General features: G+C 40.8%; 1 protein-coding gene and 1 long non-coding RNA gene across 6 annotated transcripts in view; both read left to right on the forward strand.

Annotated features, from left to right (window-relative positions):
- Nucleotides 1-22,083, forward strand: part of Gm35002 — a 97,153-nt gene extending 75,070 nt beyond the window's left edge. The window contains exon 2 of the long non-coding RNA XR_388957.4: nt 8,216-22,083. This is a non-coding gene — a long non-coding RNA (predicted gene, 35002). The remainder of the gene's footprint in view (nt 1-8,215) is intronic.
- Car10 (carbonic anhydrase 10) overlaps nt 1-23,896 on the forward strand; it is a 504,947-nt gene that overhangs the window by 282,919 nt on the left and 198,132 nt on the right. The window lies entirely within an intron of this gene.

Here is a 23,896-nt window from a genome sequence, read left to right on the forward strand (position 1 = left end):
TGTGTGTGCTCCTCTTGTCTTTGATGCATTTCTTCAGGAAGCTATCACTAAAGACTCCAGATTGGCCTCTTTCCTGGAGAAGCCAATCCATCTCTTGTGTGTTGCAAAAGTGGACTTGAATATTCAAATTCCATGCCTTAACTGATTATGGCATAGTGACATAAAGACATGGACTGGTCCCATTCTTTGTGTGATCAGAGTGCATGGCATGAAAACATCGGTGAGATAACATGGCCCTTTTCCTAAGTGGTTTTCTTCACCTGACACTGACTCAGACTTCTTGACCTGCAATTCCATCAAAGTAAGATGGAAAACAAAGACATGCACATGTGCCAAATACCTTGTATAAGCCAAATTTGTGGTGCACTTTGAAGATCTACAGTCTTGCTTAAGGTCTATACATCAGGAAAGTTGTTGCAGGGAGATTAAAGAACTGGACCAAGGTCACACAGCTAATGAGTGGTGGGACCACTGAGCAGTTAAACCCACGAGGATCCAGGGCTCACAAAAGGATTCCAGGGAGCCAAAGGCAACACTGCCTTCTCCTTGCCTATAGCACAACATCCATTTCAGCTATCACTGAATAATGGTTCATTTAATGAATGTGCCCTATGTGTTGAGGACTGTGCTCACTGGGTACTGCATTTGAGCTAGGCAGAGTGATGTTTGAGTTACAGGATTTCATGTTACCTCCTTCTCTATATAAGAATACCATGTAAGGATACTACAAATGAATGGCTTGGCTTTGAAAGAAAATCTTAGCATCAAGAGAAGCAAATTCCTCTCTGCATTTCCAGTTGTATGGGACATACATAGACAAGGTACCCCTTGAACATTTTGAAATGAATCAATTATGGGTAGATTTATAACGTGTCTGAAGAAAATATTATATACATTTATTTGCATATCCACGACCCCCACAGTCCAGTGCTGTACTGTGTCATCTGTGAATCTTCAGTGTCTGGCAATGGACTCACCATAAATCAGAGCTTGATATATGAATATATGGGAGAGAGACTATGCAATATCAGGGCAATTTGGGCACTGTTAGGAATGATCAGTCTAGTGTCAAAAGAAAGGCAGAATAAAGAAACAAGAAAATGGGTGTCAAGCACTGACCTCAAGAGTAAAATTTAAACTGATTACCAAAAAAACTTAGCAATCAAATTAAATAGTATTTTAATGTGATATTTTACATAATCAAAATAGGATCTGACAAAGCCAAAGATTAGCATTTGACAACAAGATGAAAAGTCATAACTCATGTTTGTTTAAAATTTTTATTTTTCACCCCTGCTTTGCATTTACCTTGTTTTTAAAAAAGAAAATGCACCAAAACATTGTTTATTTCCATCACTGAAATCATGGCACAGATTAAATTTTATATCCAAGATGGATTTCTCTCATTTGCCTTGCCTTAGCACTTGCTCTGTAAAGCCAACACTAACAACTGAAAATTCTTGGGTATCTGGTTATATGAGATGTACTTTGTGTAAGAAAAGTCACAGAAATCTCACAGAAGCCTATCTTTCAGGAAGGTTCACAGATAGGATGGCTAAAATATGAGGAGGCGATATTGCCTTCCTGGGCTATCACACAGATTACAGATGTGTCCTAGATATTGCTTTTCTCAGCCCCCAACAGGTACTGCCCAGATCCTGGGTATGTGGGGGGTCACAGGACAGCTGCCTCCTGCCAGAAGCAGTCCCATACATTTAACCCACCATGCTACACCAACATTACATTCCAGTGAATTCTAAATTCTACCCATTATCAGAATCAGCATGGTTTTATGTTTCTGTTCCCCATGCCACCAAGATAACAGCAATTTTCAGGTGCTAACAACTGTAAGATACATCCCAATTTCAGAGATTCTGTAATATGAAATTTTAAAAACTGCATTTTGGAATGGTAAAAAAATACATTATGATTCTATTCCAAGTGTTGAAATTCATTCTATTCCATGATGTTGAAAAAAGACAGAAATTCTACTTAAGGGTATGCTGTGGCGATAAGAACAACAGACTTGAGTGCTATGCATATCTCTAAATATTTACAAGTCCGTCTACCACCTGCAACCCATCAAAAGGTGCTATACTTTCTACAATGGAAAACTTCAAACCGGTGGCAAGGGAGAGATGCTACTTTCCCTTAGGAAGGAGGCTGCTCCATTTGCCTCCAGAAAGAGGGGAGATTGCAGTCCTTACTGTCTGGATGTATTATTCTTAAAGAGGTTAAGAATCCCATCTACTTACAAAGTTACTTAGAGAGATGAATTTTAACAAGAAGGAGAAGAAGGGTGAGGACTGGAGAGATCTCAGCTGTTAAGAACACCTGATGCTCTTCCAAAGGACCCCGGCTCAATCCCCAGCACCTATATGGCAACTTACAACCATATGGCAACTTGGAATCTCCAGTTCCAAAAGATCCAACACTTTTCAGGTCTCCATGACACACAGCCATACATGCAGGCAAAACACTCATATACACAAGATAATAACTTTTATAAAAAAAAATTTTAAAGTGAAGAATGGGTCTAGACTAATGGATCAGTGTTAGGATCTCTTGATCTGTAAACCTGAGTTCAAATCCCAGTAGCCAAATTACAGGTTTAATGTACCTGAATCTCTAGAGCTATGCAGGATGATTGCTGAGGATTTCAGGAAAAATGGGAGTTCCAGAGCTTGTACCATTGCCCATGAGCTAGACCCACCCACATCAACCCTTACTCAAGAAAACTTGTCTATAAGCCAATCTTGTAGAGGCATTTTCTCAATTGAGAGTCCCTCTTTCCAGATGACTCACGTGTCAAGTTGTAAAACAAACCAACACAACAGCTAACATAAGACTGAAAGGTCTCTTTTCCTTAGCCATATCCACTTAGAGCAGATCTATGGGAAGCTGCAATGATTCCCTAGCTAGTGTTCAGAATCTCAAAGAATAGTTCCAGGTTTATGATCTAACACAAACAATCCATATTGTTTTTCCATCCAACCAACTTTCCCAACCACCCTACAACAATGATCACAGATTAGTGCGTTCCAAAATGTATTTAGACTTAAAATACACATAGTGATGCATTGATCCAAGTCAGTGATGAACTTCTCAACCTTACTAGGATATAATTAAAACAAACAAACAAACAAAAAACAGATGAGTCTGCCTTCTATGGTTTACTTTTTGGAAATGCATCTACCAATCATATACACAAATCAGTGCTAGATCCACGTGGTCTTCTCCAAGACCATGAGCTCACGATGCTAAACCCTAAAAAATCCTTATGCTATTTTTTTTTAATTTTCAAAACAAAACTCCAAAATTTTCTGCACAAAAGAAATATCTTCATTGATGGTCTGTACCATTGAGAGGTAAATATAAAGAAACATTAGCTGAAGCCAAAATGCCCAGTTCATATCCCACTCTGCTCAATTTCTTATTCTTTTTTTAAAAGATTTTTTTATGTCTATGAGTACACCACTGTTCTCTTCAGACATACCAGACAGGGCATCAGACCCCATTACAGATGGTTGTGAGCCACCATGTGGTTGCTAGGAATTGAACTCAGGACCTCTGGAAGAGCAGTCAGTGCTCTTAACCACTGAGCCATCTCTCCAGCCCCGCAATTTCTTATTCTTAAGATGGGGATAATCATAGTATCCACTTCCTAAGGATGGAATGAAAATTGAATGAGCTAATACTTAGAAACACCTGCCAGCACCTAGTAAGGAAGATTTCTTCTGTGTCTGATCATCAGTGGCCCCAGATCAGGATTCCTAGCTTAGATGGTCATCAGCACTTACTCACTCAACCAAGGGGCAGGACTCTCCACTATTGAGTTTACCAGGCACGTGGATTTGATTCTCCTTCCATATTTGCTCTCCTTCTTTTCCAACACTGAACAGATGTAGCTCTCACATTGAATGTGGTTCCTGTGCAAGTTTCAATAGTGATCAAGCCTGGAAGGCAAACAGATTCTAAAATTTCAAAAAATAAATAAATGTACATGTTTGGCAAGCTCTTGCATCCCCTCTAGACTCGATCTCACTTTGTACATATTTTCAGTGGTATTCTAATCATGTGGAATTTGTGATTTTCTTGCTGGATCCCCTAAGAGATAATGCTCAACCCTTATATTATCCTTCCTTGCCCACCTAGGACCTCCTATTCTGTATGCAGTATATAGAGAATATCTAATATAGCTGTGTTAATCAAGCAGTAGCCAGTACCTGCCTCTGTAAACATGAGTTTTATCTTCTCTGCTCCACCCTCAGTAATATTCACCCTCCTTTCTGTTCTTACATATTCAGCTATGGAAGCAACCATTGCATGCAGCCTCAGAGGTACCAGCCAGGAAGCCATGGAATGCTTGCACACATAGATGCTCCCCTGTGCATCTTCTAAAGCCTACTGGCTAGACTATCAAGCCTGGGGCCCACCTCCCTGAGTATGGCTGTGGGACCAGAGAAGCCTCTGATCATTTTGGAAATATCCAGAGTAATAAAACCAATAAATTTCATTTTGTGAGAGTGGCAGTCACTCTTTATTTAGAATCTTTACATCTCGGAATAATGGGCCTTTATGACCATGAGCCCCATGAAAGAAAGAAGCCCACTTTTTAATCTGTCAGAGAAAGGAGGTAGATAAGGAGTAGGAATGAAGTTATAAAGAGTTATCAGAGGCTTGGGAGAAGAATTCACTGCTCAGCGCTCAGGGCATCTTAATGTCGTTGAATCTTCCAGAACTCAGGAGTTGGGTAAATTGGGTCTGAGGAACAAGGGAGACTGTATTCAGTGTATTACTGTAGAATGTCAAGCCAGAGCTCAGAGGCTTAGGCAATGAATATTTATCATCACAAAGACCCTATGGGTCAAGAATTTGGAAGCAGCTTAATTGTAATTCTGGTCCAGAGTTTCTCAAGTAGCGTGGTCAGTATATGAGCAAGGTTATTATGTGACATCTTCTCTTAGAGGGAGAAACTGTGACATGGGATATCCTCACTGGAGGAACCACAGTCATGTGATATCTTAAATAGGATCAGAAGTCTATATTCAAGCTGTAGGGACTCTCTGTAGGCTGAGTACCCTAATAACAGGATATGACAGCCTTTTCCTAGAACAAGATGTCTGAGAGAGATAGGAGAAAAATACCATGACCTTATATACACTCTATGTCTGTGTCCTAGGCTTCCTTATCAAAGTACCATAAACTGTCTGGCTACAGTAGTGTATATTCTTTTACACTTTTGAAGGAAAGAAGTTCAACACCATGGTTCAGTGATTAAGAGCATCGGGTGCTCTTCAGGAAAAGCAGAGTTCAATTCCTAGCACCTATACAGTGTCTCAAAACCTCAAGATCCAGGAGATCCAACCCCTTCTTCTAACCTCCAAAGGTACCAGACATGTATGTGGTATACAAACATGCATGCAGGCAAAACATGTCTGTGTACCACATATATGCCTTGGAAGGAAGACATGAGAGTATTAGGAAGGAAGAGTGAGAGAGAGGAATTCTGTAATTATATTTTAAATAAAAATTGTCAAACATAGTAGTATATATCCACATTTCATAGTGATTGTTTTTATGAAGACATTTTCTTTCAAGTATCTCACAGATATTATCATATTCTCCCTTCCACACCCTCCTCTCTCCCTGGCCCCCACTAATTCCTCCCTCTTCAAGACAATCTCACTTCTGCTTTCACACTGTGGGGTGTGTGTCTGTCTGTCTGTCTGTCTGTCTGTCTAAGATTCATAAATGAGAAAAGATGTGATATTTGTCTTTCTGAGACTGGCCTAATTGTCTTAGTATAATGACCTCCAGTTGTACCCATTTTCCTGCTTCTGACCTCATTCATTCCTCTTCATGGCTGATTGAAACCCATTGTGTATTTACAGCACATTGCATTAATTAATCCATTCACCTACTGATGAACACCCATGCTGGGTCCATACCTTAGCTACTGGTAGTGGCACTTCAGTAAACATGTGTATCCAAGGACCTCTGTTGTATATTGATTGATATAGAATCCTTTGGGTAAAAAATTCAGGCATCGTAATAGCCAAATCACAGGGTGGTTCTGTGTTTACTTGGAGAATTTCCATAGTGGCTACATTAACTTACAATCTCACTCTCAGTGTGCAAGGGTTTCCTTTCCATTCATTCCTATGGGCATTTGTGATTCATATGTTTTCTTGGGGATAGCCATTCTGACCAGGGCAATACTGAATGTAAACATGTGTTTCCTGATGGTTCAGGCTAGTGACTACTTTCTTCCTATGTTTATTGACTGTTTCTACTTTCTCTTTTGAGAATTGTCTGTTCATTTTATAAGTCCATTATTAATAAATTATTAAATATAGTCCATTTATTAATCAGGGCAAAGAGTGAGTGATCATAGTAGACATGGCAATATACACCTGTAATTGTTCTTAGGAGGCAGAGGCAGGAGGATTACCACAAGTTCAAGTTCAACTTGGACTATATAATGAGTTCTAGGAGAGCCAGAGATACATAATGAGACCCTGTCTGAAAAAAAAAAATGAAGAAAGAAGAAAGAAAAAGAACAAAGAAATGATCTAGTTATTTCCACCTTTCTCAAACATGTGATTCTATCATTCACTCTAAGCTGGACTTTCTCAACACAATCATACAGAAGGTATTTTAGGAAACCCCAGTACCACATTGTTGTCTGTGGGATCCACGGCCAGCTCTTCTGTGACTCCCAGATGGTGATTTTTCTTGAAGATTTCCTTTTCTTCAAGTGACATCTGGCAATAATTTTGCTGCCACATCATTTACCAATAATTCTGCCTTACATTTCATTACTTCTTTAGTGTAATCTTAAAATAAAACTTTCCTATCTTCTACTTTCTAGAGAAAAATAAAAAATTTACATTGCAATCAGTTTACAGAGAATTTTGTAAGATTTCATTTTATGACTGGATGAGAGACCAGTAGTGACACTGACAATGATTCTAGTGGCAAGTTTGGCTGATTTTTGAGAGGGAATTGGTTTGATAAGTGTCCCATTTGGGGACGACTGTTTTCTGACTGTTGTGAAATTAGTTCTCTTGAAAACCTTTCAACTGTGCAAACTCCAATCATGAAAACCCAGAGTCTCCATGAATTTTTCTCTTTCTGTAGCTCCATTTCTCTTGTGCATGTGTGCATGCATGTTCGTGTGTGTGTGTGTGTGTGTGTGTGTGTGTGTGTGTATGCTTGTGCGTGTGTGTATATATATACAGATACAGATAAAGCCTAGCAAACACAGAAATGGATGCTCACAGTCAACTATTGGATGGACCACCGGGCCCCCAATGGAGGAGCTAGAGAAAGTATCCAAGGAGCTAAAGAGATCTGCAACCCTGTAGGTGCAACATTATGAACTAACCAGTACCCCGGAGCTCTTGACTCTAGCTGCATATGTATCAAAAGATGGCCTAGTCGGCCATCACTGGAAAGAGATGCCCATTGGACAGGCAAACTTTATATGCCCCAGTACAGGGGAATGCCAGGACCAAAAAATGGGAATGGGTGGGTAGGGGAGTGGGGGGGGAGGGTGTGGGGGACTTTTGGGATAGCAATGGAAATGTAATTGAGGAAAATACGTAATAAAAAAAAAAGATACAGATACATGCATGTGTATGGGAGCAATTTGAGTCTAGAAACCAGTATCAGGTGACTTTCTCAGTTATTTCCCAGCACATAATTTGATAGAAGATCTCTTACTAAACTGGGACTTCATTTATTCAGCTAGATTGCCTGTCCAGTGAGCCCTGGGGATGCTCCAGTCTCTGCCTTCCCAGCGCTGGGACTATCTGTATACATCATCTCTCTCAGCTTGTGTGTGTGCACGCGCGCGCGCGCGTGTGTGTGTGTGTGTGTGTGTGTGTGTGTGTGTGTGTGTGTGTATGTGTTGGGGAAATGCATTCAGGTACTTTTGCTTTTATAACAGACACTTTACCCAGAGAGTCCTCTCCCCATCCCCTATCTCATTAAAAAGAGAGAATTAGAATATTTCTCTTCATCATTTAAGCAAAAAAAAAAAAAATGTAAAAAAAAAATACAAACAAAAACAAAAAACAAAAAAACTAGGCAAAATTGTTTTGAAAGAAGATGTATTGTTGTTGGGAAAAGGTGATAAATATGATTAGAAATAATTCCTTGGGTTCTTGCAACTTCAGCTTCTTTACTGAATATGCTCATATCATTTCAGATAACTAGAAGATACTATTGAACCTTGACGCCAAGAAACCTTTCACTTACTAACAAGAAAAAGAGGCCCTGGGTGATTCCAGTTTAAGCTGTCCTGTAGAAAACATTAGGAATTTGTTCTTTATGAGTCTTGTGGAAGGGCTGGGGAGATGACTTGGTGGCTAAGAGCACTTGCTGCACAAGGAGATGTAAGATCAATCACACACAATCACCACAGAAACCATGCTATGCCCATGAATGTCTATAACCCCAGCCCTGAGAAGAATTGGACCAGGAGGATGATTGGCTGTCACTCTCCTAGGTCAGTGATAAGTATAAAATCAGGGCCCCCAATGTCTTCCTCTGGCCTTAAACATGTACCCAAACAGATATCTGCACATATACCATGCGGATTTGTGTGCATGCACACACATACATACACATGTACAAAATTTAAAACAAAAATTCTGTCCTTTGGAGTCTTGAAGAAGTGTGGAAGGCAGTTTGACAAAATAAGAGACTAGCCTGTGTTACAAATGCAATGATCTATTCAAAAGCTATGTGATAAGAGAAGCTCAATTAGACACACTTTTTCTGAACCATGTTACAGGCCCAGCCTGTAAGCTGCCCCTCCCCATTAAAGAATGGGCCCATTCCAGTCCTTGTCTAACCAGTTGCAAGGTGCTTGATCCTTGAAGTTCTTTGACATCTCCAAAGAACAGATGGGTGAGCCAGTGCCAATGCCTCTGTGACTTTCTCCTCTTGCAGCTGTTTTTGCCCCTTTCACGTTCACAGCTTTCCAGGTGAATTGTGGCTGCTCGTGTGTGGATTTCCACCAGCTCCAAGTTCAGTGCAAGCACAATGGTTGGCAAGCCTGGTGTGATCCCTGTAGTTAACTTTGCACTTCTAAACAGCCCAGTAAGCCTAATGTGTAAGCACTTCCCCTTCTTCAGACTCCAAGACTAACTCACTTGCCTCTCCACTACGTTTTCTACAGCGCTGAGGAAGTTCTGTTTACTCGTCAGATGTTCATTTGTAGAAATGAGACGCTAACTGAAGACAGGGTTTCAGGTTAGATGGCTCCACACATAGTTACTTCCTTGGACTGAACGCTTCCACTTTAATAACTTATTGATTTATTGATATGACTTTTACTAAAAGCTGGAATGGTTTAATATGCATGAAAAATAAATGATCTTATATATAATATATGCCTTTCTCTGTGTAAATGCATGGCCATGAAAGTGCTCAACAACAAATGTCATCTCATCCTTGACAAAGACCATCTCCAACAAGAAAAACTGGTGACCAAGACTCCTAAAAGCTCTGCAGAGTGCAGCATGCAATGACTACCCATTGAGAGCTCTGCTCCTTCTAATTGAGCACAAGGGGACCTCTCACAAAAAGGCTCCACTTCTGTGTGTGTAATGGATACACAAGGGATGCTGCGTCCATGTTTTTGCAGATGTGGCACAAAAGAGTCTGACCCTCATAGCTTACGCTTGTTGTAATTATGCCACACATTCCATGACCACATTCCGTGACCAGAGCTAGTTCTTAGCCCCAAGCCTATTGTAATCACATCCTCTATTCCTCTATTCTCTCTCTCTCTCTCTCTCTCTCTCTCTCTCTCCCTCCCTCCCTCCCTCCTTCTCTCCCTCTCCTCCTCCCCCTCCCCCCTCTCTCTGAAAGCCTCACATATGCAAGGCAAGTCTTCTACCCTTGACCACCTCCCTGACCCAATTTTCTATTTTTTATGAAATAATTATATGTAGAAAGTAGCCACAGAAGACCCCATCTTCTATCCACTTACTCTCAGAAAACACTACCCAATCACACTTGGAAGATAAAACTCAGATATTCTAGATAGCTGTGGTAATTTCATACCCATACAAGGAATGACATCAGAGGCAAATGTGTGACCCTGTTCAGGCTGGTGCGATTAACTATCTGGGTGCACATGGGAAGTATTTCTGAAAAGAGGAACAAGAAATAAAATGTTCCATCTCCGCTGATCCTGGTATGGCTTCATCAAGTGCTAAGCAAAACCTACAGAGCAAACACAGTCACAGTGGATTGGGTCAGCATCCCCACTCATGGAGATCTTGCTCTGTGGGACAATAATGTTACTAAATTTAGAATGAGAGGATTTTGTCTGATTTCATTGTTTCATTTTTATTTTGAGTTTTGTCTGTTTCTACAAAAGATGTTGAAAAGAGTTGCAAAAATAATAAAAAACTGACCTCACTCTGTCCTTTGCTTTAGAAGGAACTTCTGCCTGTGCTTTTCTGTGATTTTGATAACTGCCCAAGTTTTCTTCAGGATATATCAAACCACTCCCTGATCTGATTTTCCATGAGTCTTTGTACAGTGCATTCTGATATTCACCCACAGGAGAATATTTGAATGTTTGTCTTTCTATATACATGCATGAGATCTGCACTAGAACACTGTCAGGGCACCATGCTGTAGAATGTCTACCAGAGAGGAAGGGGTAACCCTCGTGCATGCTAATAAAGCAACACAGCCAGCATGATGGATGTGTATGAGAGCCATTAAATGAGAAAGGGGGGGGGGGATGACGGTGGATCACCAGTATCAGTACATGTATGTAGATAGAGTTGCACAGAATGAAAAATTGACACGACATGTCGACTGTAGAGTTGATGCAGGGCCATGAGGTTCTGAAGACAAGAGAAAGTGAGGGGAGGGAGAGGGGGTACTTCCTCAGGATGGGCAAAGGAGACTGTGTTGTACAGGACTAATGAAAGTGAAGTCATTTCTGTCTAGCCCTCTTCCTATCATGTACCTTCCCAGAATGTTAATCCAGTTCCTGACCAATCCACGCAGCTGTGTGGGCCTTTCTAAAGTATACCCAATTCCTTCACTTCCTGTTGGTTTAATGCATATATGTGCTTGCATGTCTGTGTGTGTATATGTATGTGTATGTATTCAGTGTGTGTGTGCATGCATGCATTTGTAAACAACACGAAGAATGAATGGAGGTGGAAGAGGCTGACATCAAGTGTCTTTCTCAATAGACCTCTGCCTTATCTTTGACACTGCTTTTCACTGGAGCTCATCAACTCTGCTTTGCTATCCAGCCAATGAGTTTAAAAGCTGTCTGTCTCCACACTCCCAGGGTGGAAATTACAGATGAATGCTAGCTTCTTCATAGGTGCCAAGGATCTGAGCTCAGGTCCTCATGTATGTGTGGAAAACATTTTTACCAACTGAGATGTCTCCCCTTTCTGACCATAAACTGCAGTCTGCTTTCCCAAGCTCTGCCCTGTTCTGCCCTGTCGCTGATTTCGCTTTAGTGTTGATCTCTTTGCTTTAAGGTATCTGGAATCATAACCAGACATTTTGGGGCTGTAATTCTGGTGTTTTAGTTCCATACTCGAGCCATCTGGACCCGTGTTTCATGAAGTCAGTTCTCTGCTGGTGATGCCTTTATGCTGCAGTTCCCATTTGTACTCTCTCCTGCACATACATAATCCATGGGACTCTAAGAGCCAATCTGTTATAAACTGAAATTGTCATCCTTTCTATCCTCAAGCATAAACCTACTCTACAAATTTGCAAACAGTCTCTGTTTTGTTCTGTTCTGGTGTGTGTGTGTGTGTGTGTGTGTGTGTGTGTGTGTGTGTGTCTGTGTGTGTCTGTGTGTGTCTGTGTGTGTGTGTGTCTGTGTGTGTGTGTCTGTGTGTGTGTGTCTGTGTGTGTCTGCGTGTGTTGTGCATGTGTGTGCTATATGCATGTGTGTGCTATACGCATGTGTGTGCTATATGCATATGTATGTTTTCTATGTGTTTGTACATATATATATGGATATGCATTACATGAGTACACATCAGAGGAAGTCAGAGGCCCACCTCAGGCTTCTATGCTTTGCTACCTAATTTTTTGAGACAAGTTCGCTCACTGACTCCAGCATCCTTGTGTCTCTGCTTGTCCACACTGGAACTGTAGGCAAATGCCATTGTGCCCAGCCTCTTATAATGCTAGGGATCCAAACTCAAGTCCTCATGATTGTACCACATGTGCTCTACTTACAGTGATGCCTGTCTAGTTCAGGAGCCCTCTTCCTCTTTTTTTCTGCCACATACTAGCTCTGTCTTATTATAGCTGCAATAAATTACTTATAGATGTCATAACTATGTATCATATATGTGGATAGATTAGATAGATAGATAGAGAGAGAGAGAGAGAGAGAGAGAGAGAGATAGATAGATGAGTAGATAGATGAGTAGATAGGTGGATAGATAGACAGACAGATGAGTAGATAGGTGAATAGATAAATAGATAGATACATAGATACATAATGAGGATAATTAGACTCAGCGTTAAAGTACATTACAAGGTTCACCTTTTTGCCTTCAGACATATGATAAATATGTATCAAGTTTTGTAAACTGGAAATCAGCTCACCAGTTTTAGAATAAACATAAATGCTATAAATCCAGCCTGACCCTTTCTGGCTATGTGGTACTGAACTAAAGAGAGAGAGAGAGAGAGAGAGAGAGAGAGAGAGAGAGAGAGAGAGAGGGAGAGAGAGTCAATACTTCAAGGCTCTATAAACTAAAGAGATAGTCAATAACTTAGGACTCTGTATCAGGTGTTCTAAAGTAGATTCAGGTGTATGCCCTATCCCAAGTAAAATTCTGAGACTTAAAACGACATTTTTTTAGGTTCAAATTGTTACAGTATGGACCCAAGATTTCAACCCAATTCTGCAGGCCCCTGTATATTCTGCTACCTTTTCTCCTTTTTTAATCCATAAAAGGAGTCAGGTTGATCTCTTATGGGATAACTGTAATGAAGACACAATGCACTCCACCCTGTTCCACACTGAGTAGCTTCATGCAAGCACTGGGAACACATTGCTTATTGAGGAGTGAGCTGTTTGGTGCTAATTCCTGAAGTTGGTTTTCATATGATTTCTCTGACAGATCTTTGATTTGTATTTGAAGTTTTCTGACTTTCTATTGCATTTCTCTTTCCCATTTAGACCTCTTATTTACTTATTTTAGATAACTGATCATAGGCCAACCTCTTCCCAGTGAGCTCTAAGGAGCACAGTGTCCTAGACCCCAGTGTCCTGCCATTCTTTCATATGTATAGTCATTGGCTAGTGCTGTGACCAGCAGACCTTGGCTTCATACTCTTCATACTTGATGAGCAAATCAGTGATACATTTCTGCTTACCTCTTCTTCCAGGTAGGATCATTTGAGCCTTAATGGTCTGTATATGGCAGGAGAGCAGTGAACATGTTCAAGCATGTTCTTTTCTTAACGATAAGTATGAACATCTCCAAAGACCCAACTTGATGCATTTATATCTCCTCCAACAAAAGTTTCTGTGCTGTTGTACACTGAAAACTACAAGTGTTGTCTCTAATGTTGGTTAAACATGTGATCATATGCACTGTCTGTTTCACAAAGCAACCATACTGGGTTCTTCCAAGCCATGGACTTTTGACCAAGTTTACAATACAGACATGAACACCCTCATGTGAAGCAGGGTTCAAATGCAGTCAGAAAGTAGGTGGTTACTTCCATAGAGGCCATGCCATTATGTCACCTGAGCACACCTTGCCTGGCAGGGTGGTACTATAGACCACAGGGTTTACAGTCTGTGAGGCTCATGGTGCCTTTTCTCCCTCCACAGCCTGGACTGCACCATCTGGCACTATGAAAGCTGGCCAGCAGGGAAGGAACTTCTGGCTGTGTTCCATCTTGATTTCTCTATCTCCTGCAACCAAAGTGCCTTTGGCAGTGGGGTCTTATCATCTACTCCTGATGTTGGTTGGCATAAAAATTTTGGAAAGAAAAAATAAGAATGAGAATAAAATTGTATTATTAAGAAACCTGTAAAGGTCACATTGGACAGATGGAAAGGAATGCTCCATTTTTTTTGCTGGGCAAAGTGGTAAGAAGAAGGATAGGAGCCATTATAAATAGAACCTTAAGGCTAATGCATGGGATTTATTTGTGATTTTCAGCTTTCTTTTTCCTGCCTGAAAAAGTACAGACTACATAGAGGTATTAGCTATGTGGAAAGGAGGGCACTTACTCTCCTACTTTGTTGAATTTCTACGGAAGTTTTAATAATGAATCAAGTTATCTTTGAAAATAATTAATAGTCTTTAAAGAAAGCAAGAAGCCAAACTCTTCCATGTTCATCTCTGCGCATCAGTTCAGCAGTCCCATCCCTTATGGCACAGATGACACACAAGCCACCTCAGATATTTATCTCTCAGAATTGCGAAGCCATAACAGGTCTACAACCCACATTTAGCCCCAAGGGGAGCTTAGATGCAAATGGAGGTTAATTCACACAGTGCTGGTTCCATCTGGGTCTTTCCCACAATAAAATAAATCATCTAATACAGCAAGAATATATACTCAAAAAACTAGAGTTGAGACCCAGGCAAGATAATCCAGGGGGAAAATGCTCTAAATATGGAATCTAGAGCTGGGGGCCTTCATTTTAAGATGCCATTAGCTATTTCCTTTGACTTGGAGAGAAGACAGGCATCTCTCTGGAGCATAGTTTGGTTTTTTTTTTAATCTATTAATATATATTTCCAAGAGAAGTAGATTAATGGATGAATATAAAGTTATGATCTTAACACTGAAACACCTACTCCATAAGAGTTTTTAAACAAGGCAATTAATTATGCATTGGAAAGATAAAATGCTTCAAGACACTTGGCCTCCTATTTTTAAACCAAGGGTGATAAATACTACTGGTTTCAAAGTCTAGAAGCCTATAACATCTTTCATCATCCAAATTTGCCCTTGACCAGAAGAGAAGGATTGTTAACTTGAAAAGCGGGTGCTATATTGAATTTTATTAAATGACTACCTAGTTAGAAACTCCAGGGATCTGGCTTCCTATGGGGAAAAAATGAAAAATAAAATTTAGAAGTTAAATAATAAAAATTTCACAATAACACTGAATTAGTGGCAGGTCATCACAGTAAGACTTTGTACAGATATAATACATGAAGCATATAAAATTTCTCACATGTTCACATTTGATCATGCACACATAAAAGACACTATTGAGAAAATAATGGTGCTAACTCACTTTCAGACCAACGTTGGAAAAGACCAATGGTTTGGAATAAATTTGGGTTCACTTTCTGACTGCTTTCAGCCTTGTGGCTTTAGACAAATGATTCTACCACTCCAAATCACAGTCGCCAGGCCTTAACAAATGGATACAGCCTTTCATATCCAGCATCATGAGGTGATCCTGAGAATGAAATGTCAGAGCTGAAGAATCAGTGCAAATGATCACATATTTGCCTTGCAAGCTAAAGAGCTGATTTTTGTCACTAGAGCCCACATTTTAAAAACCTGAGGCACAGCCCCATGCTTTTACCTTTCCAAAGCTAGAGCGGTGGAGACAAATGGGACTTGTTAGCCATCCAGCTTCATCTATTTGGTGACTTAAAGGTCACTGTCTCCAAAATAAGGTAGGTAGTACCTGAGGAATTGCCTTAGGGTTTTAGTACTGTGAAGAAACACAAATGACCAAGGCAATTCTTAGAATGGCAAACATTTAACTGGGACTGGCTTACCGTTTCAGAGGTTCTATCCATTACCAGCATGGCAAGAAGCATGTAGGAAGACATGGTACTGGAAGAGCATACAGTTCTACATCTTGATCTGAAGAAGGCTAGGAGGAGGCTCTCTTTCTACGATGTGTGGAGCTTGAACATAGAGACCTTAAAGCCTGCTACACACTGACACACTTTCTCCAACAAGGCCACACCTTCTCCAATAATGCCACACCTCCCAATAGTGCCACTTCCCATGGGCCATTGGCCTCTGTATGTAGTCTTACATACAAAACACATGCAAAAGTGAAATCCAGTGTTAATCCTCACCGCATCACCAGTAAGAACAGAAAGGTCCTACTTTTAAATTCCATGGTATCCCAATCATAAAAGAAGAGGCTCGTGTTTTCTGGAAATACAACTGACAAAAGAAAAACAAAAAGAGAAAAAGCCCAACCAAAGATATGATAATCCTTCTGATATTTTCTGGAATCATGGAATTGATTGGTTTTACTATTATTGTCCAAAATCGTATGTGTGTGAGTTAGTCTGTGTGTGCTGTGCATGCATGCATGTGTGTATGATCTCTGATTACTATGCAGATACAATTTTTCTGGCATTATAAATATTCACACAATATTTCACATTCTACTCTGACCCACTCCAGCCTTATACCTTCATACATGCTTCCTTCCTCCATTACCCCTTTATGCCCCACAGTGGTATACTACCTTAGTAAGAGCCCACAGTGGAAATAAGTTGTTTAGACAGTATGTATTACAACAGAGAGCCAGGTTTTTTCTCTCCCAGATACTCAAGGATATCAATCTTTTGATGGTATTTCCTGTACCATACCAATTCCTATTAGTTACTGAGTTTTTGCTGCAGACTGTGCTGTCAGTAGTAGATGTGCTATGTGCACATGTGTGTGTGTGTGCGCATGTGTTTGTGCATGTGCACATGTGTGTTTGTGCATGCATGTATGTATGTGTATACTCACACATACATACACATGTGTGCATTCATGTGTGTATGTTCATGTGTGCATGTGTGTGTGCACACTCACACATGTGTGCATGCATGTGTGTGTACACGTGTGTGCCAATGTATGTGCATGTGTGTTTGTGCATGTGTGTATGTATGTGTGAGTGTGCATGTCTGCTTGTGTGAGCATATGTGTGTTTGTGTGAGCATGAATGTGTGTGTGTGTGTGTGTGTGTGTTATTTACTTCTCTCTCTCTCTGTTCCCTCCATCACCATCACCACCATTATCTGAACTTCATTCATGTTCTTTTTTCTGCTCCTAATCTCTGTTGCCTATTCTTACTCATTCTTCCAGACTGAGTGCTACTGGCTGTGACCTTCCTCAAAGCCCATCTCTGTGCCCTAAGCATTCTATCTAATAAAATCTTATGCCACTTAGTACTAGCTCTGCCCATTCAGTTGGTGACTGTTCCTTGACCTGATCCAAAGGCAGGCTTTATTTGTGGAGTAACCAAATACAAGATAAGGTTGTTATTTGTTTCTTTGTGGAAACTCACTAACTTTTCTCTTAAACAAAACAAAACAACAGCAACAACAAAACAGAGTAGAGCCATTAACTTCGATCCCATTTCCAGAAACAAGCTTGCCAATTTGGCCCCTAGAAGTCCTCGAATGACAGGAAAGAGAATGGTGATTTAGCATATAGATCCTTTGCTTGTAATCTTCCCAGTCAAGCCTGCTTCTGTATGATGGTGGCCATTTCCTGAGGATCACAACTGTGACTACCTTTAAACGCCCTGATAAGCATCCTAAATGGTTCATCAACTTCTTCTAGTAGCTCCTCAAGTATTTGCAGCTCAGGCCATTTAAGCAGCTTGCTTAGGGCCTAGAGTAAGTGAAGAAGCAAAACCTTAGTCCAAGCTGGTCTGAACCCAAAGCCTTGGTGCTTCACAGGGCAGCTTTCATTCCTAGTAGACATCGGAGAGCATGTCCTCCTCAGGGTTCATTACAGCATTGTGCATAGACTCACTACTGGTCTCAGAAAAACAGAAGGGGAAACATCAGGGGCCAAGCATGATCCTATAGACAGCAAGCAGTTTGCCCTTCCTCCTCCTCCCCTTCCTCTTCCTCCTCTTCTTCCCCTTCCTTTTCCTCTCTCTTCTCCTCTTTCTCCTTCTCCTCCTCTTCCTTCTCTTTCTCCTTCTCTTCCTCCTCTTCCTCCTTCTCTTCCTCCTCTTCTTCCTCCTCCTCCTTCTCTTCCTCCTCCTCTTCCATTGCCATCATATAAATGATCCTGGCCAGGAGATGAATGAGAATCCAAGGAGAAGAACACTCCATGAAGACAATCCCTTCTCTTCCTGGTTTGTCCTGAAAACTCAGAAAGGGCTCTGTGCAGTTTCTCTTTATGAATTGAAGTCTGAGGCAATCTCTAAATCATTCTCATACATCATATGTCACTTTTCAAAGAGAAAGAATACACATTAAAAAGATTTGCTCAATCCTGGACCTGCCTCTGAGCATCCAAGATCAATGCTGAGGCTGATTGAGTTGTGCTCTATAGATTTCTGCAGTCAAGTTCATCAAGGCACCCATTTCTCTTCCTCTAATGATGCTGAACCCCAAGCTCTTCTCCGAAGTGCTTTAATTTTCACTCGGTCATCTCGGAAGACAGTGACTTAATGAACTGCAAATAGGACAAGAAAGACACATAAATCATCTTCATAGCCTTTTCCATGGCCCTACCAGGGCACTTCTTTGCTTATTACGGTGCCTCCAGTGGCTTTTCTGTCCTCAGTGGTGGAAATTAAATTATACAGCACATTTTCAGCAATGTAACACACCAATAAATACATGAAATCATCAAGATAAATAACAAAGATAAATTAATGTTAACACAGCACAATGTGATCTTATGCTGTGTTACAACTAGTGTCTGAGCCGGGCGTGGTGGCGCACGCCTTTAATCCCAGCACTCGGGAGGCAGAGGCAGGCGGATTTCTGAGTTCGAGGCCAGCCTGGTCTACAAAGTGAGCTCCAGGACAGCCAGGGCTGTACAGAGAAACCCTGTCTCGAAAAACCAAAAAAAAAAAAAAAAAAAAAACAAACAACTAGTGTCTGTCTCCCTGTTGGATCCAGTTAGGCAGCTCAGAAGACACTTGGCTTCATGCAGAGGCCTATCATAGACCTATTTTGGTACCACTATCTATTCATGCAGTTTTTACAAAGCCAAATTCCTAGAAGAGACTACTATGCAGCATCCTTTTTATAGTCTATGGCAGACAGTTCTCTCTTTCCGAATGATAAGATAACAAGCTTGTAGTTTGCACATAGCTCTGTGTTTCAAAGGTAGCACTGAAAATTAAAGTGATGTATTAATTAAAGATTAATCAACAGTGCCAGACCTCTAGTGAGTTCAGTGCCTTTTTTTTTTAATACTGAGTGGCATACTCAGAAAGAATATTGCAACTTAACTGAAATTCTAATCAAGCACCTAGAAGTTAAGAGAATAAGAGAGACAAAGAAAGAGAAATAATCCCCCAGGGGTAGATATTTTAAAAATGCATCAAAGACTGTTAGGAAAGAGACTGCTAATCTGTATCACATTGGAGGGAAAAATGCTGAGCAGAGGGTAAGATATTTAGATTTTTTTCTGACCTCAAGGGCGGCTGCCTTACCAGGATGACCAGTGAGTCAGCTTGGTTTCCTTCAGTACTTCTAGGCTCTATTCATTCCAGAACTTTATGTAAGGCTAGTACTGCCCCTATCTCTCAAAGAATCAGAGATCTCAGAGCTGAAAACATCCAAAGGATCTTTTTAGCCAGTCTTGCTATTTTATACTAAAGTGCAAGAGTTGCCTCTTCATGAGACTAACCTTGCTTAATTAACCCCACTAACAGGAAACTCTCTTCTCATCAAGACCAGTGATTCCTCTATGCCTAGCTCATATTATATAATTTTCTGTTGTTCCATTTTCTCTTTGGTGGTACAATTATTATGTTCAGTCTCTGGAGACTAAATGCCATTGTAAACTTGCTCTTTCACAAGCCAACCTTGCTTATATTTAAAGACAGCAGCATAAAGTTCTTAGAATTTCTCCATCTAGATCCAAGGGTCATCACGCAATCTATTGCTGACTTTCCTGCTGAATTCCTAGGTGCTATTGCTGAATGGAAAAGAGCCATAGTAGACATAGGTGACCAATTTTTCCTTGGCACTTACTAGACAATTACTGTCACATGAATCAAGAGCATTTTTAAGCCCCTCATTCTTCAACTAGGAGAGAAATTGAATGGCATTAAATAATATGAGGTGTATAACATTTTCCTACAACACAATTACAAATCTCACTACTTTGTAAGTGGCTTCGAACTCTCTCTAGTCTAAAATCAAGGGTTATAAACAAGTGTTATGAAGCCACCTGCTCTAGGAGGACCATGTGTCAGAACATCCCACACCCATACTTCTTCTCCTGCTTATGTAGCTGTTTATCTCATTCTAGGAGCTGTATTATATTATAGCATTTATTCTTCACAACAGCCACTAGACAGGTCTGTAGCTATCTACATTTTACAAATGAAGACAGAAAAATGAGCAAGCCCTTCCCCGGGTAACAATAGGGCACATGGCAAAGTTAGATTTGAACCTAAGTCTCTCTGACAACAGGTTCATCTGATAGCTCTGAAATGTATGGAAGCTGGCTGGAGCAAAGCAAAGGTGAAGGGAGGGCTCTCAGTGAGGAGTGTGTTTCCTGTCAGTGAAGGTAATTAATCAAATTTAGGATTAAAGGTCTTTAGGCAAAACATAGGAGAATAAGAGCTGAAACCTTAAAGATACTTTAAGGCACAGCACTGAGTATAGGATTTCTCACTTGATAGAGAGGGTCAGGAAGCTAAGCTGCAAACAGCACACACTGCGGGGAGTTTAAAGGGGGAAAGAGATTTATTTACTTATTCTTTCACAGTTTCACACTAAATACTTTTTTTCCTAAAAAATCTCCTCCTACCCTTGTCTTGTATTTGTGTGTGTGTGTGTGTGTGTGTGTGTGTGTGTGTGTGTGTGTGCACTTGTGACCTATTGCATTTATTAAGATTGTTTACATAAGCATGAGTATGCATAGTAGAAATTCATTTTCTTGAGCATGGGCAATTAACCAACAACTAACAAACATGACCCCCTATTCTAAAAAAAAAAAAAAAAAAAAAAAAACAACAACAACAACAACAACTTTGCTCTTAAAAAGACAGGTGGGGCCTTATAAGCTCATCCCCCATCCATGATGGACTATTGGTGGACAGGTCTTGTACAGGCTTTGTGCAGGTAGACCCTGCTTCTGTGAGTTCATGCATGCGATAGACATGTCATATCCGTAAGATAGTATTTTATGGCACTCCTTTCTATTCTCCAGCCTTTACATTCTTCCCGCACCCTCTTCCTCAGTGTCCCCTGAGCTTTGAGGGGGGCCATATAGATGTTCCACTTGGGGTTTTGAGCAGTCTACAGTCACTGACTCTCAGAATTTTGACCACTATGAAATAAGCATTATCTATTGTAGACAGAAGCTTCTATAACTAAGGCCAAAAGCAAGACAAATCTGTGGACATGAATATAACATTTTTTAAAAAAAGTTTGAGACTTTTTTCATTTAGCAAAATAAAATGGATTCTTCCCAGGGACTATTCCCTTTCCAGCCATGGACTTTTGACCAAGTTTACAATACAGACATGAACACCCTCATGTGAAGCAGGGTTCAAATGCAGTCAGAAAGTAGGTGGTTGTTCCCATAGTGGCCATGCCATTATGTCACCTGAGCACACCTTGCCTGGCAGGATGGTTCTGTAGATCACAGGGTTTACAGTTGGTGAGACTGTTGGTGCCATTTCTCACTCCACAGCCTGGACTGCACCATCTGGCACTATGAAAGCTGGCCAGCAGGGAAGGAACTTCTGGCTGTGTTCCATCTTGATTTCTCTATCTCCTGCAACCAAAGTGCCTTTGGCAGTGGGGTCTTATCACCTAGTAGCGTTCAAGAGCACTCACAATGACCATATAAAAAATAAGTATTTTAAAAGCAAGACAGGGGCCAGGTTTGGTGGCACATGCTTGGAATCTCAATATTTGGGGGTGGGGTGGGGGTGGGGCTGAAGCATGAGGATTGCCACACATTCAAGGTCAACCTTGTTACATAATGACTTTCAAGATAGCCTAGGCTGCACGGCCAGACCCTGTCTCAGACAAACAAACCAACAAACCAATGAAAAAAACAACAACAACAACAACAACAACACATGAGGAGACCCAGAATCTCTCCAGGAGGAGGGAACCTAGAAAATCAGACCTTGAAATTAGAAACAATCCTACTACTACAGACCTGTAATAAAAGCCACTCAGGAGGCTGAGGCAGGAGAATTTGAAGTTCCAGACCACCCTAAACTTCAGAGTAAGTTCAAGGCCAGCCTGAGTAATTAGCAGTAATAAGGAAAGACCAGGCTATAGCTCAGTGCTAGTATTTGTTTTGCACATCCTAGCTCTAGGTTCAGTGCCCAGTTCAAGGGCCAGAGAGACAATGTGTAAAAACACTGTGGACACTGTTTCAATAAAGCATTGATGTCACAGCCACTATGCCTCAGCCCCGGAGCTGTCCAAACCTGAATGTTAAAAGCTCGGTTCTGGCTTCCCTGATGAAGCATAAGTGACCACCATAACAAAAACCAGCACGGTGAATGCCCTTCTAGACACTTCCTATAGTGCTCACTTTTGAACCCAAGTCCCATGGGTACAGCCCTTTTGGAGGATACAGGCCTGTGTCCTTTTCATGATAAAGTTTGGGAGGACTGGTTTCCTAGCCTCTCTTTTAGCAAACAGGACTTGTAGCATAAGATACTGATGATTCTTGATATTCCAAGTCCTATTCCACAGAATTGGACTCCTCCCCCATTCTGTCCCTGATTCCATTGTTAGCCAAGTCAGCAGACAGCCAAGACCCTTGTATAAAATGACTCAGTTTTGTATATAACCTGTCCCTTGTATACTTAATCTCTAAATTGCTTATACTATTTAATGGGATACATATGCTATGTAAATAGATGTTCTACTATATCATTTAAATAAGAATGGAGGGGAAAAGGTCTGTTTCTATTCAGTACACACATAATTTTGTTTTCCAAATATCTTTAGCCCATGGTCAGTTGAATCTCCAGGTATGGTATTCATGGATATGAAAGGATAACTGTGTAACTAAATTATAATTGGAGTGAGGTCGGCCACATACAGTAAACAGCCTGCAGATTCATCCCTTAAGCCAAAGGCAGCCAGGCCCACATTTCTTGGCTTTCTCCTCTGTGGAGTAAAGCAAGCAGAGAAGTTGCATGCTGTCCTCTTTTCTAGATGTAAGAATTTAGTTCCAGCATTTTATCCCAGGAATACCTGGAATCTATCTCTACTAGCTCAAGGTTGGGGCGGGGGGGCGGGGGGGTGTCATTTAGTGAGGTGAACTCCTGAAACTACACAAAGATTTACAACATACAGAATTTACTGGCATCAACTGGTTATAAACCCTTTATGAATAATAATAATAATAATAATAATAATAATAATAATATAGGGAAGGAGGGTTGAAGAGACAGTTCACTGGGAAAAATACTTTCTGTGTAAGCACAAGAACACACATGAAAGCCAACCATGGAACTGTGCCTTTGTAACCCCAACTCTGGTGGGCATAGGTAGAGAAACAGGTTGTTCTGTCTAACCCACACAGCAATTTCAGGCTCAGTGAAGAGGTTCTCTAAAACATTAGTGTGGAGAGCCATAGAGGGAGATACCTGGCAAGGACCTTAGGTATCTGTGCTCACAAGCACTGGAGACCACACCTTTACACATGCAGAGAGAGAGAGAGAGAGAGAGAGAGAGAGAGAGAGAGAGAGGTGGGTGAGAATATAAGGAACAACAAGCATGGAAGAATATATTTTAAGGCTAGGAATATTATAGATGTGATTTCTTTGAAAACATCAGTTTTTCTTTAATGGTGGATAGAAGGAGAAAGGAAGATGGAGGAATGGAGAGAGAGGGGTAGAAAAACTAGACCATGGAGAAAAAGGCAGAGACACTTGAGAGAGATATCCAAGCTGTACAATACATAAATCCTGTGCATT

Source organism: Mus musculus, chromosome 11 (assembly GCF_000001635.26).
Source record: "Mus musculus strain C57BL/6J chromosome 11, GRCm38.p6 C57BL/6J".
Classification (NCBI taxonomy): Eukaryota; Metazoa; Chordata; class Mammalia; order Rodentia; family Muridae; genus Mus; species Mus musculus.